Consider the following 14,234-nt stretch of genomic DNA (forward strand, 5'->3'; position numbering starts at 1 on the left):
GGGTTTGATTCTCTTTTTTTTTTTTTTAATACACGTTGTTTTTTTTTTTTTAATTTATTTATTTTTGGCTACATTGGGTCTTCGTTGCTGCGTGCGGGCTTTCTCTAGTTGTGCGCGAGCGGGGCTACTCTTCGTTGCCGTGCGCGGGCTTCTCATTGCAGTGGCGTCTCTTGTTGTGGAGCATGGGCTCTAGGCGCGCAGGCTTCAGTATTTGCGGCGCACGGGCTCAGTTGCTCTGCGGCATGTGGGATCTTCCCAGACCAGGGCTCGAACCCGTGTCCCCTGCGTTGGCAGGCGGATTCTTAACCACTGTGCCACCAGGGAAGCCCTGGGTTTGTTTCTATTTACTTATTTTTCTCCTAATTAAGGGTCACATTTTCCTCCTTTTTCACATCTAGTAATATTTGACTAGATGCTAGACATTGTAAATTTTACATTCTTGATGACTGAATTCTGTTGACTTCCTTAAAAGAGTGTCAAACTTTGTTCTGACAGTTAGTTATGCAAGCTGAGGATAAGCTTAATCTTTCTGAGGCTGATTTTTAACCTTTTGAAAGGGCAGCCCAAGAGTAGCTTTTCCTCTGGAGCTAGTTTAATTTAGCCCCCGCTTTTAAGGTGTGACTCCTGTGTGGACTCTACAGAAGGCCTGGGTGTTCACTGAGGGTTTCACACTCTGGCTGATCGGAATTCAAATAAGCTCTGAGACGTCCATCTTTCAACCCTCTGGTGGTTCTTTGCCTAGTTCCATATAATCTTGCCCTACACATACATGTACAATTGGGTATTGAGCAATATACTCACTGGGAACCCTATGCAATTTTCTGGAGCTATGTCTCCATTCAGCTCCTTCCTCTGCAGCACTCTGCCCTGTAAATTCCAACCTCCTCGGCTTTCCCAAACTCCCATCTCAGTCTTCTCAATTCAGTGACACTGCTGTGCCCTATTGGAGTTCTCCCTCCCTGTGCAGTGACCTAGAAATGACCTCTATGCAGAAATCTAGGGTGACTGTAGGGCTTATCTCATTTGTTTCCCTCCTGTCAGGGAATCACAGTTTTGCATTGTTTTTTGTCCAGTGTTTGGAAACAGTTGTTTCATAATCCGGTCTCAGTTACTCCATCATTGCCATTGGTAGAAATCCAATTTTTTTTAATTTTGAAAATTTACAAGTTTATCCAAAACTAAAACCTGTATAGGCCCATTACTCAAATTTCTCAATTGTCAAGATGAATAAGTTCTGAGAATCTAATGTACAGCATGGTGACTCTAGTTAACAATACAGTATTATATACCTTAAAACTGAAAATTGATGAGAGTAGATCTTTAGCATTCTCTCCACAAAAAAAAAGAAAAAAGAGTTAACTACGTGAAGCAATGGATGTGTTCATTTTCTTGATCTTGTAATCATTCCACAATGTACAGGTATATCAAATCATCATGTTCTACACTTTAAATATGTATAATTATATCAGTTTTTCCTCAATAACATTGGATAAATAAGTAAATAAAATTTAGAGATTATCAAGATTTTGTGGGCTGAATGGTGGCCCTGCAAAAGATATGCCCGCATTCTAATATCCTTAACTTAATCACCTTTTCTTTTTTTTTTAATTAATTCTAAAGTCCTCTGATTCTACTTTCAGAGAACTACTTTGTGTTTGGTCTGTTGAGCTAGAGAAGAAAGGGCGTGCATCTTAAATTTATTTATTTAATTTATGTATATTTGGCTGCGTTGGGTCTTTGTTGCTGCACGCAGACTTTCTCTAGTTGTGGCGAGCAGGGACTACTCTTCGTCATGTTGCGCGGGCTTCTCATTGCAGTGGCTTCTCTTGTTGTGGAGCACAGGCTCTAGGCACGTGGACTTCAGTAGTTGTGGCACGTGGGTTCAGTAGTCGTGGCACACAGGCTCAGTAGTTGTGGCACACGGGCTTAGTTGCTCTGTGGCATGTGGGATCTTCCCAGACCAGGGCTCGAACCCGTGTCCCCTGCATTGGCAGGCGGATTCTTAACCACTGCGCCACCAGGGAAGCCCTAATCACATCTTTTGCCATAAAAGATAATATTGCCTTACGTGGCAAAGGAGTGGATATTATCTTATATGGCAAAAGATGTAATTAAGTTAAGGATATTGAGAGGAGGTACTTATCTTGAATTATCCAGGGGGCTCTAAATGCAACTGCATGTATCCTTATAAGAAAGAGATATAGGGAGTTTTGACATAGAAGAAGGGGAGGCAATATCACCATGGAGGCCGAGATTGGAGTGATGCAGCCACAAGCCAAGGAAAAGCTGGAGTCAGTGGAAGCTGGAAGGGGCAGGGAATGACTCCTCCCCGGGAGCCTTTGGGGGGAGTGAAGCTTTCCCAACACCTTGATTTTGGACTTTTGGCCTCCAAACTTACAGAGAAAGCATCTCTGTTATTTAAAGCCACCAAGTTTGTGATAATTTGTTATGGCAGCCACAGGAAGCTAATGCACATTCCTTTCACTTTTTTTTCCTTACTGAAGTATTTTACAGCAAATCTCAGCTCAAATGTTATCATTTAACCTTTTCTTTTCTCCCCCCTCCCCCATTTCCTGTAAATAGGAGAGCACCTCCAGAGGCCTCCTTAGACTCAAGTCCTCGTTCCTGGCTAGAAGCTTCCTACGAGGTGCTCTGTGCCGCAGACTACATCACATTGGCAGACACACAGTATCTGATTGTTCCTTAATGCATTTTTAACGAGGCCCAGCTTTTAAAATAACTTATGCAATCCCTGCTTAAAGACAATTTCCAAGCTAATTTTAAACCCACATTTAAAATGTCTTCCAATCCACCCATAAAAACAGTGTTTCAAATAATATTTGGTCTGAAAATATTCCACTATTCCCATTCACACTTAACAAAATTGTTCTCACCTTTCTTGCTTCTAACTCTGGATTAAACGCCTCTAAGCTTGTGTCTCCAGTTATCACTGAATCACCCGTGCTGCAGTTCCCCAGAATGATCAATCAAAACAGGAATAAAATAGACAACTATCAAATAACTGCAGTTTTCCAAGAGGCCTACATCATGCAATTTTCCAGCATGAATCTTCACTTTTCCCCCTCAATTGCACTGTAATGAGACCGTATTTATTTTTTCTGGTCACTGTCTCTCTCTCCTCAGCTCTTTACTTTTGCTTCAAAGCTCCCTGACCTCCCCCTGGAAACTCAACCATCCAAGAGTTTCTTCTTTCTCTCTCCTTCACCTCCGAATGCTTCCCTGCCAACCACCAACCTAACAGAGGGCACCAGGCTCACAGTTTATCCCCTGGTCCAACACCTAAGGACCAGGTGTTATTATTTCAAAATAAACTTCCTTTGTGTTACAAGGAAAGTGTGCTAGACTGAGTCAAAGGGCTGAGTTCAAGCCCTGTCTCTGGCTCTGTATGTCTTAAATCTTTTTAGGGAAGTTAACATGTTGTAGGATAGAGTTTCCCACCCTGTGAGATGACCTTGTGCAGACATTTATCCAGCAAAAAAATTATATTGACTCACATAGAAAGTTATTCGAATTTCAATTAATGTCCAATTTGTGTGAATAGGTCACCTCGATTTTGTGTTATTGTGCCTTTGCGACCTCTTTTAACATTAGCTATTCTTTTTTTCTTTTTAAGTGTGGTAAAATACACATTATAAAGTTGGCCATTTTAACTGTTTTTTAAGTATACGGTTCAGTTGCATTAAATACATTCACATTGCTGTGCCACCACCACCACCATCCATCCACAGAATTCTTTTCATATTGAAAGACTAAACCTCCATACCCATGAAACAGGAACTCCACATTCTGCCTTCCCCCCAGCCCCTGGCAACCAGCATTCTACTGTCTATCTCTATGAACTTGACTACTCTAAGTGCATAGTATAATTGAAATCATTTACAGTATGTGTCTCTTTGTGACTGGCTTATTTCACTTAGCATAATGCCCTCAAAGTTCATCAGTGTTGTAGCATGTGTCAGAATTCCCTTCCTTTTAAAATGTGAATAATATTCCATTGTGTGTATACACCATATTTTGTTTGTTCATTCATTTATCGATGGACGCTCGGGTTGCTTCCACCTTTTGTTTATTGCCAAAAATGCTGCTGTGAACACGGGTGTTAACATTGACTATTCTTCCTTTTAATAAAAAGATGGTAAGGCTCAAGCCTGTCTTTAGTACATTCCTAAGCATTTAGCTGGAATTTAATAACATTTAAGAGCATCGTCTTGTTTTTACTGTATTTGTTTTTATGGTTTTCTATTTATGGCAAGTATACTAGTTTACGAGGGGTGCCATAACAAGCTGGATGACTTAAAAAAAAAATTATTACCTTATAGTTTTGGGGGCTAAAAGTCCAAAATCAAGGTGTTGGCAGAGCCGTATCCCTCTGGGACTCTGGATAGACTCCTTCCTTGCCTCTTCCTAGCTTCCTGTGGTGACCAGCAATCCTTGACATTCCCTGATTTGCTGCAGCATCAGTGCAATCTCTGCCTCCATCAACACGTGGCCATGTCCACACTGTCTTCCTTTTGTGCATGTCTGTGTCTGTGTCCAAATTCCCCCTTTTTATAAGGACACAAGCCAGACTGGATTAGGACACATGCTAATAACCCCCATTTTAACTTGATAATCTCTGTAATGACTCTATTTCCAATTAGTGCCACATTTTGGGGTGGCAGGAACTAGAATTTCAATATATCTTTTGGGGGGGGACACAATTCAACCCATAACAGCAAAGACAATTTCGTTTCCATTTGTATGGTGATACAGAGCAGTAGAATCAAAATCCCTTAGTGACTACAACTAAAACTGAGCATGCTCTTCTGTAACAAGTGGAGATTGCACGATTCCTTTTCTCCTTGAATTTCCATTTTCTATTAACTCCCCCACAGAATTATAACCTAATGTAGTGGTTCTCAACTGCAGGTGATTTTGCACCACAAGAGACCTTTGGCAATATCTAGATCATTTTTGGTTGTCATAACTTGGGGCTGGGGGTAAGTGTGCTACTGGTATCTAGTTGGTAGAAGCCAGGAATGCTGCTAATTATTCTTAAGAACACAGGAAAGCACTCCCTGAAACAACAGAGAATTAACTGCCCCATAATGTATTGTGGTTAAGAAACCCTGACCCCATATAATACATTCTTAAGCCTAAAAGCCTTTATAACCCTATTCTACCTACTGCAATAAAAATATGTTTATAAGAACCAACATACAGGGCTTCCCTGGGGGTGCAGTGGTTGAGAATCCACCTGCCAATGCAGGGGACACGGGTTCGAGCCCTAGTCCGGGAAGATCCCACATGCCGCGGAGCAACTAAGCCCGTGCGCCGCAACTACTGAGCCTGCGCTCTAGAGCCTGCGTGCCACAACTACTGAACCCGCGTGCCACAGCTACTGAAGCCCATGCGCCTAGAGCCCGTGCTCTGCAACAAGAGAAGCCACCGCAATGAGAAACCCGCGCACCACAACGAAGAGTAGCCCCCACTCACCGCGGCTAGAGAAAAGCCTGCGTGCAGCAACGAAGACCCAACACAGACAAAAATAAACAAATTAATTAATTAATTTTTAAAAAATAATAATAATACTGTTTAAAAAAAAAGAACCAACATACATTTTTGCTATAGACTGAATGTTTTTAATCACCCCAAAATTTCTATGTTGAAATCCTAACTTCCAATGTGATGCTATTAGGGGGTGAAGCCTTTGGCAAGTGATTAGGTCATGAGAGTGGAGCCTCATGTTCTTATAAAAGAGACTTCAGGGAGATCCCTCGCGCCTTCCACCATGTAAGGACACAGCAAGAAGACGGCCCTCTATGAACCAGGAAGTGGGTCTTCAGCAGACTCTGAATCTGCCAACACATTGATCTTGGACTTCCCAGCCTCCAGAACTGTGGGAAATAAATTTCTGTTGTTTGTAAGCTGTCTAATCTAAGGTATTTTTGTTATAGCAGCCTGAACAGACTACAGCGATCTTCATTACCCATGACCATAAAGTTCGAGGTGTTAAACTTTTTTTCCCTCAATTAAGTTATAATTATACCAGTACACATTGATCAAAAAACCTAAATATGTTAAAATTCATGATGAATTTCAAACTTAAAAAGAGAAGCTGAATTGAAAAAACACATCTTAATAAGATGAATATGGCCGATAATTTTTTAAGTTAACTGATAAATATTACATACCGGTTGAATGAAACAGATTTAGCTCCAACTCTATTTCTGTTTTTCATTTTTATGGATGTCAGCTCTGAAAAACCTTGTTGACATAAATAAATGGGAAAGGGAGTTTTGTTACAGCAACATCAATCTTTGAATTCATTTGAGTTCTATCCCAAAATCCAAAGAGTGATCTTTCCTCACGTATTACTCTTACTGATCAATAAGCTGAAAACACCATGAGGTCTTTCTTTAATTTTGCCGAAATCAAAAGGATATTTCAAAATATCTGTTTGTTTGGACCCCACAGATTTTTATCCCCCAGGGTAAGGCCACCCAGTAAGAACAGGATGGGGGAGGGGACAAGGGAAGTGCAAGTTCTCAGGCAGAGTAAAGAGGACCCACTGAAGTTGAGGATCTGAAAACGATTGCCTTAAAACTATCCTTGGGGGAGTTCCCTGATGGTCCAGTGGTTAGGAGTCTGTTTTCACTGCCATGGCCTGGGTTCAATCCCTGTTGAGGAACTAAGATCTCGCAAGCCACACGGCACGGCCAAGATTTTTTTTTAAATCCTTGCCTGGTTCCTTTCATAAAGTCTTCACTCCCCACTTTGAAGATCACCATTATAAAATTTCCTTTTGTAATATGCTGATGTAAAAAGCAAACCCCCCAAAATGAGTCAATTTAAAAATAAATCTTGGGGCTTCCCTGGTGGCGCAGTGGTTGAGAATCTGCCTGCCAATGCAGGGGACACGGGTTCGAGCCCTGGTCTGGGAAGATCCCACATGCTGCGGAGCAACTAAGCCCGTGAGCCACAACTACTGAGCCTGCGCGTCTGGAGCCTGTGCTCCGCAGCAAGAGAGGCCACGATAGTGAGAGGCCCGCGCACCGCGATGAAGAGTGGCCCCCACTTGCCACAACTAGAGACAGCCCTCGCACAGAAACGAAGACCCAACACAGCCAAAAATAAAAATAATAAATAAATAATAAATAAAAAAATTTAAAAAAATAAATCTTAAGAAGTAAAGCAGCGGTACAGGGGGCAAAAATGTTAATGGTGGGTACATGACTGAAGCATTGGGAATCTTGCCACGGTGGATAAAACATAAGCTTTGACACCAAACACAAATTTGATTTCTAGGGACCTTGTACAAGTCGCCTTACCACTCTGAGCCTCAGTTTCTTAATCTGTAAAATGACAATAATACACTGTTTCACAGTGTGTTTCTAAGGGTTAAATGAAATAATCTATACACAATGCTTTGTAGACTATAAAAGAAAGTTATAAAGCCTTGATGAAAGTGATGGAAGGGTGTTTCCTTTCCTCCTCACCCTCAATATTAATTGAATTAATGGCAGATGTCTCACTAGAGGGATATCCTCCCTTAGGCCTGAGTCTTGGGCTGAAGAATTCAGATTCAGGAGTTTTATTCTGATATTAGAAAAAAATGACCCCGAAGTTAAATCTATAGCATCTTTTTAGCATTTATTTACTCCCTTGCTAAATATAACAATTGGGTCTTAAACCATAAAGCTTCATCAAATTCTAAGGTTGCTTCCTACCTCAGAATGCGAGGAAATTGCAGGAGAAAAATACCTAGTGTGTAAGTCTATGCCTGGGAAACTCACTCCTCTGACCGCCTCACCGCACATCCTCTTTTGGATGATGACTGCTCTTCATGCCAAGTGTCTTATCTCATAACTGACACATACATTTGAGGCTATTATTTGATGTTTATAGTATTATTAAACACATAATATACAAACTTGCTCCTCATAGACTGAAGCCTGAAAGAAAAAAGTTTCCAATGAAAAACAGTCCTGTAGTTCAAAAGCTTTGTGCAAATTAAAAGAGCAGAATTATTGAACAAGTCAACATAAAAATGAATGATCGTACCCGTCAGTTTCCAGAAAAATCAGCAGAGAGCTATCAAACAGGATATAATTAAGTTTTAGAGGATCTAAGTCAAGAATACATGAAGACCATAAAATGTTTGTATGGTTTGTGTACGTCTTTCTTTTGTTACAGTGTTCTTATATTAAAAATGGGATTTTTAAAAATATTGTGCTATGAGTCAACATATAGCAACAGATCTGATATTTTACCACATATAAGATTTTTACCTCCATAAGAGTATTGCAGCTATTAAGCTATGTGATAAAATAACCCCAAAATGCTATTTTTATTTTGAGTTTGCTTTTATGTCACATTTTACAACAAAATATAAAATGAAAACATTTTACTTAATCTCAACATAATTTGTTCTTTGTAAAATATGATGAGTTAATTTTTTCACTCATTATTCTTCCTGTTATAAAGATTTTTAAACGCCATAAATTAAATTTATATCATTTCTTGCAGCATAAGCTGTTCGGGAGACACTGTTTTACTGTCTACTTTAATCCAAGCACACATTGTCTGCCTTGAGTACTTGTGGATAGCCAGTCAAAATACATTCTTTTTTTAAATTTTTTTATTTTTTGGCTGCATCAGGTCTTAGTTGAGGTACATGGGATCTTTTGTTGTGGCGCTCTCTAGCTATGGAGTGCGGGTTTTCTCTCTCTAGTTGGGGCGTGTGGGCTCTGTAGTTGTGGCACACGGGGCTCCAGAGTGCATGGGCTCTGTAGTTTGCGGCACATTGGCTCTCTAGTTGAGGCATGCGGTCTCAGTAGTTGTGGCGTGCGGGCTTAGTTGCCCCGTGGCATGTAGGATCTTAGTTCCCTGACCAGGGATCGAACCCGTGTCCCCTGCATTGGGGGGCGGATTCTTTACCACTGGACCACCAGGGAAGCCCCCAGTCAAAATACATTCTAATTTTAAGTGTTCTGAGGTCAAATACGTTTCATAAAGATTAAACATTTAAAACCTGCTTGTGTTCTAAAGAATTGGCTAGATATATAATGACATAGAAAAATAGCCATGATCTATTGTCTACTGAAAAATTACAGAATAACATCAGTAATAATTTTGTTGTTTAAAGGTTACATGTATGTATATCAAAAAGCATGCATGTGTATCAAAAAGTCAGAAAATATTCTCCAAATTGTTAGCAATGATGACGGGGGCGTTTAGGGCTGAGAATGGGAGGAGGGTGTCAGAGGATTTTCAGATTTTTATACACATTTTTATTGAATATATTTATAATATGCAGACATTATTTTTCTAACTTATAAAGATTTTATTTTTAATTACAATCAACTGGGAATGTAGTTTTAGCAGTAGCAAAACTAAGTCGACTTTGATAGTTAATTATTTTTTTAACATTTTTATTAGAGTATAATTGCTTTACAATGGTGTGTCAGCTTCTGCTTTATAACAGAGTGAATCAGCTATACATATACATATATCCCCATATCTCTTCCCTCTTGCCTCTCCCTCCCACCCTCCCTATCCCACCCCTCTAGGTGGTCACAAAGCACCGAGCTGATCTCCCTGTGCTATGTGGCTGCTTCCCACTAGCTATCTATTTTACGTTTGGTAGTGTACATATGTCCATGCCACTCTCTCACTTTGTCACAGCTTACCCTTCCCCCTCTCCGTATCCTCAAGTCCATTCTCTAGTAGGTCCGCACCTTTATTCCCGTCTTGCCCCTAGGTTCTTCTGACCATTTTCTTTTTTTTTTAGATTCAATAGTTAATTTTTGAAAGTGGGGTCTCTACCCCACCAAGGTGTTTGAAATTGGCCTGGTCCAGCTGTAAAGGAATTTGAGAACATCTCCTCCAACATCTGCCCCAAACTCCCTGAATCCAGGAGCTGCCTTTCACACCCACCCCAGGGCTAATTATTGTAGGCATGCAAGGCTCATTCAATTAGCACTTCTTGAGCACCTACTGTGTGCTAGTGTGGAAGTGCCGTGCAGGACTCCAGAGCTAGGTTTTCAGAAGAGACAATCTCAGCTGAGGCAAAATGAAAGGAAGGTCATTCAGTTTATGAATGTTTAAAAAATTTTAGCCTTTTGGGTTCCGGTTTGAAGGGCTGATTTCCCTTGCCTTAGACTTGGTTTCTCTATAACACTGTTTCTGCTCAGTAAAATAGTTACCTTCTCCAGACTCTTTTTTTTTTTTTAATTTATTTTATTATTTATTTATTTATTTTTGGCTGCGTTGGGTCTTCGTTGCTGTGCGTGGACTTTCTCTAGTTGCGGCGAGCGGGGGCTACTCTTCGTTACGGTGCACGGGCTTCTCATTGCGGTGGCTTCTCTTGTGGAGCACAGGCTCTAGGCGCACGGGCTTCAGTAGTTGTGGCTCGCAGGCTCTAGAGCACAGGCTCAGTAGTTGTGGCGCACGGGCTTAGTTGCTCCCCGACATGTGGGATCTTCCTGGACCAGGGCTCGAACCCGTGTCCCCTGCGTTGGCAGGTGGATTCCCAACCACTGCACCACCAGGGAAGCCCCTTCAGACTCTTTCTCCATATCTCTTGGTAAAGTAGCTCCCAAACTTGTCTGATCACAAGAATCACCAGAGATGTTTGTTAAAAACAAGATTCCAAGGCGCCACCCCAGACCTGCTTACTCTGAGGTACTTTGAAATCACCGAGTATGATGACCAGGTAAGTTTGGAAAACATTGCCTTAGTTAAATGAATAACTCCAGCAGAGTCTTAAAGTCTTGTAACCAGAGGAGTCCTAGAGATGTTCTAGGCCAGTGGCTCTAAATTCTAGGGTTCAGCAGAATCACCTAGAACACTCGTTAAACCCCGATTGCCGGGCTCCACCCCGACTTTCTGCTACAGTAGATCTGGGGTGGGATTGAAGAAATTGCCTTGCTAATAAGTTCTCATATGATACTGCTGCTGATCCGAGGATGAAACGTCAGTATTCTAGTCCAGTTGCTTTCAATTTTCTTTTAAGCACAAGCCACACAGTAGGACATACATTTTACATCCGAATCCAGGACTCACACATGTGCTCATCTGAAGAGTTTCACGGAACAATACTTAATTCTTACTACAAGCAATGCACTCTGATATTTTACTTCATTTTATTTTACTTTTTTGAAATTCCCTAAGTGGATTGTACAGTCCAACGACAGGTTGCAACCAGCAATTTGAAAAAGCACTGAATGTAGCCCCATCTTGGAAAGGTGAAGGTCAGTAATCTCCACACTTCTTTGTTCATATGCCATTGAGCGAAACATTTTTGAGCATGCACTCCCCACTTTTGTATATTTGTAAATTATATACTTGTGCTCTCTTGATCCATATATCAAATATTAGTAAAGCTTCATATTTTTTCCTACATTTCAGATGGAAAAATGTAAATAAAGCTTCTAACATTTCTTCCAGCTCCCTAATGGATCATCTTAACCCAGGCTTCAGGAGGACACGCTCCACCTTCAAGACTCAGACACCCTGAGAGGTGGAATGAGCAGCCCAAGGTCACGAGGCTGGCTCCAGTGAGGCAATTTGGGGTTTTTTGTTTGTTTGTTTTATTTTGGCTGCTTTGGGTCTCCGTTGTTGCACACGGGCTTTCTCTAGTTGCGGCGAGTGGGGGCTGCTCTTTGTTGCGGTGCATGGGCTTCTCATTGCCGTGGCTTCTCTTGTAGAGGAGCACGGGCTCTAGCGCTCAGGCTCAGTAGCTGTGGCGCACGGGCTTAGTTGCTCCGCAGCATGTGGGATCTTCCCAGACCAGGGCTCGAACCCGTGTCCCCTGCATTGGCAGGCGGATTAAAGTTCTTAAAAAGTAAGTAGATACTTGTTAAACAGCAGGACAACATTAGCTTTCTTTTGTGCTCCACTTTTTTTAATCCCCAAGTGGTATAGGAAGAAATATGGGGAGTTCCCTGGTGGTCCAGTGGTTATGACTCAGCGCTTTCACTGACGTAGCCTGGGTTCGATCCTTGGTTGGGGAACTAAGATCCTACAAACCACGTGGTGCGGCCCCCCCACAAAAAAAAAGAAGAAGAAAGAAATATGAATACTGTCACATTTTTGTCAAAAGGCTACCAACTTTCCAGTGATGTAATTTCACAGGAGCCTCAAAACGATGGTGATTCACAGTACCTATGAGACAGGCTTTTCTTGAACAAGGAAACTGGTTCCAATATCCCCGTGACTTTCTAGTTACAATGACAGCTATGCCAGACAGTCGGCACAACAAGACCCTCAGGGAGAAGTTCTGCTGCTAATTTCATTGCGTCCAGTTCCTGGTAAATAAGGAGAAGTGAGCTACAGACACAGGGCTATTTCCCCCTCTTTGTGGTGAGCTGTAGTGACTGAAATTTTTGGATCCCCAAAGACGCAGGAAACAGGGTCTGCTGTTCCCCAGAGGGCAATTTTGTCTCTGTTCCTACCATAGAACATCTTCACAAGGCTCAATTAGGCAGCAGGCCCGTGACCCACGATGGCTCTCACACACACATAGACAGAGGTTTGATTGGCAACAAGGTTCAGAACAATTATATGGCCACTAGAATGATTATAACTTCCAAATACTATGGAATGAGAAACCCCTAACTTAAAAAAAAAGACATAAGGCTAGCTGACGGCTTCTGAATAGTAAATATCTCGCCCCCAAAGTCAGCACTTGTAAAATTACAAAAAAGAAACTTTAAAAACACAAGTGATTGCTTTACATGGGGTGGAAAAAATTTTCAAGTTGGATGGGAAAAGAAATCTTCGTTTTAATATTAACCTTGGAATTTTGCAAATAAAAGCAGACCCAGTTCCTAGTTCAGAAAGGGGGATGCTTGGAGGCTAATCAGCCTTGGAAAGAGCTCTGTGGGATTGCTACCCTCGGGGCCCAGGAACAAGAAGGAGGATAAAACGGGCGCTTGCCCCAGGACAATCAGACTAGGCTCCGTCTTTGTTTCTCTCTCACACTCCAGCCCAACTTTCAACCACTGGTGTTTCACTCTGCGTAGGCCTGTCTGTGTCTGCTTTTTCTTTCTTCCTCTTTTTTTTTTTTATTCTTTTTTTGGCTGCTGTTTTTCTCTAGTTCATCTCACTCACCCTCTAACTGACCATAAGGTGACAGGAAAATATATTTACTTTTGCTAAACTTATTTAAAATATACAGGTTTTGGAACTTCCCTGGCAGTCCAGTGGTTAAGACTCCACGCTTCTGCTGCAGGGGACATGGGTTCAATCCCTGGTCAGGGAACTAAGATTCCGCATGCTGAGCGGTGCAGCCAGAATAAAATCAAATAAAATATACAGGTTTCCCAATATTAATTTTAAAAGTCATTGATCTGAACACAGTAGGTTCTCTTGTGAAAATTGTGTTTGTTTTGAATTTGCATGTGGTCTTTGATCTATGGTTTTATGCCCTAGAAGGTCAGTGGTTCACTCACAAGAGAAAAAAAATTCTCCGTGCCCCTGATTAAGTTTAAGGAATTGCACAAATTCAGTATAAAGCAGACTTAGGGAACACTTTAATTAGTTCTGTGTGGTCTCCACCTGGTGGTCGGAAAGCAGAACACAAACCCTGAATGGAACTGGAAAAAAGTACTCATTTCAGTTCCTCCCTGCAAGTACAGAATCCACAAATAATAAGCATTGACTGTGTTTCTTCAGTGTCGGTCTCCCTGATGAATTGTAAGCTACACGAGGACAAGAACTGTGGGTCTACCTGTTCACTGCTATTTCCTCAGGGCACAGGGCCTTACCTATAAAGTAATAGGTATAGGCCTTACCTATAAAGCAATAAATAGATCATGAACAAACCAATAAGTGAAAAGCACTTGATATAGTTTAACTTCCAATGTCTTTACTGGCCCTCCTGTTGCTCTTGTTCTTTTAATAGACCATAATTACACTTTTCGTATATTCTTTTTTCATATTTTAATATTGCAGAGAAATCCAGATGAGTCCTTCAACTTGGTGTCCTGTGTTCACTGTCACCCAGGGGGCAGCTGTGACATGGCTGTCACTGCCTGTGCGTCCGTGTACTTGGTTATGACTGTCCATATGATCTTCTCTTCTGCTGAGTTGTATGCATTGTCCTATTGGATGTGTTAAGCTTTACTGCCCTTTAAAATGTCTTCAGGGCTTCCCTGGTGGCGCAGTGGTTGAGAATCTGCCTGCCAATGCAGGGGACACGGGTTCGAGCCCTGGTCTGGGAAGATCCC

General features: G+C 41.5%; 1 long non-coding RNA gene across 1 annotated transcript in view; it reads right to left on the minus strand.

The window, feature by feature from the left end:
- Positions 1–13,769, minus strand: part of LOC309659757 — a 28,367-nt gene extending 14,598 nt beyond the window's left edge. Inside the window, exon 1 of the long non-coding RNA XR_014262947.1 lies at positions 73–13,769. This is a non-coding gene — a long non-coding RNA (uncharacterized lncRNA). The remainder of the gene's footprint in view (positions 1–72) is intronic.
- Positions 13,770–14,234: the final 465 nt, after the last annotated feature.

The sequence above is a fragment of the Balaenoptera physalus genome (assembly GCF_965194825.1).
Source record: "Balaenoptera physalus genome assembly, chromosome: 4".
Classification (NCBI taxonomy): Eukaryota; Metazoa; Chordata; class Mammalia; order Artiodactyla; family Balaenopteridae; genus Balaenoptera; species Balaenoptera physalus.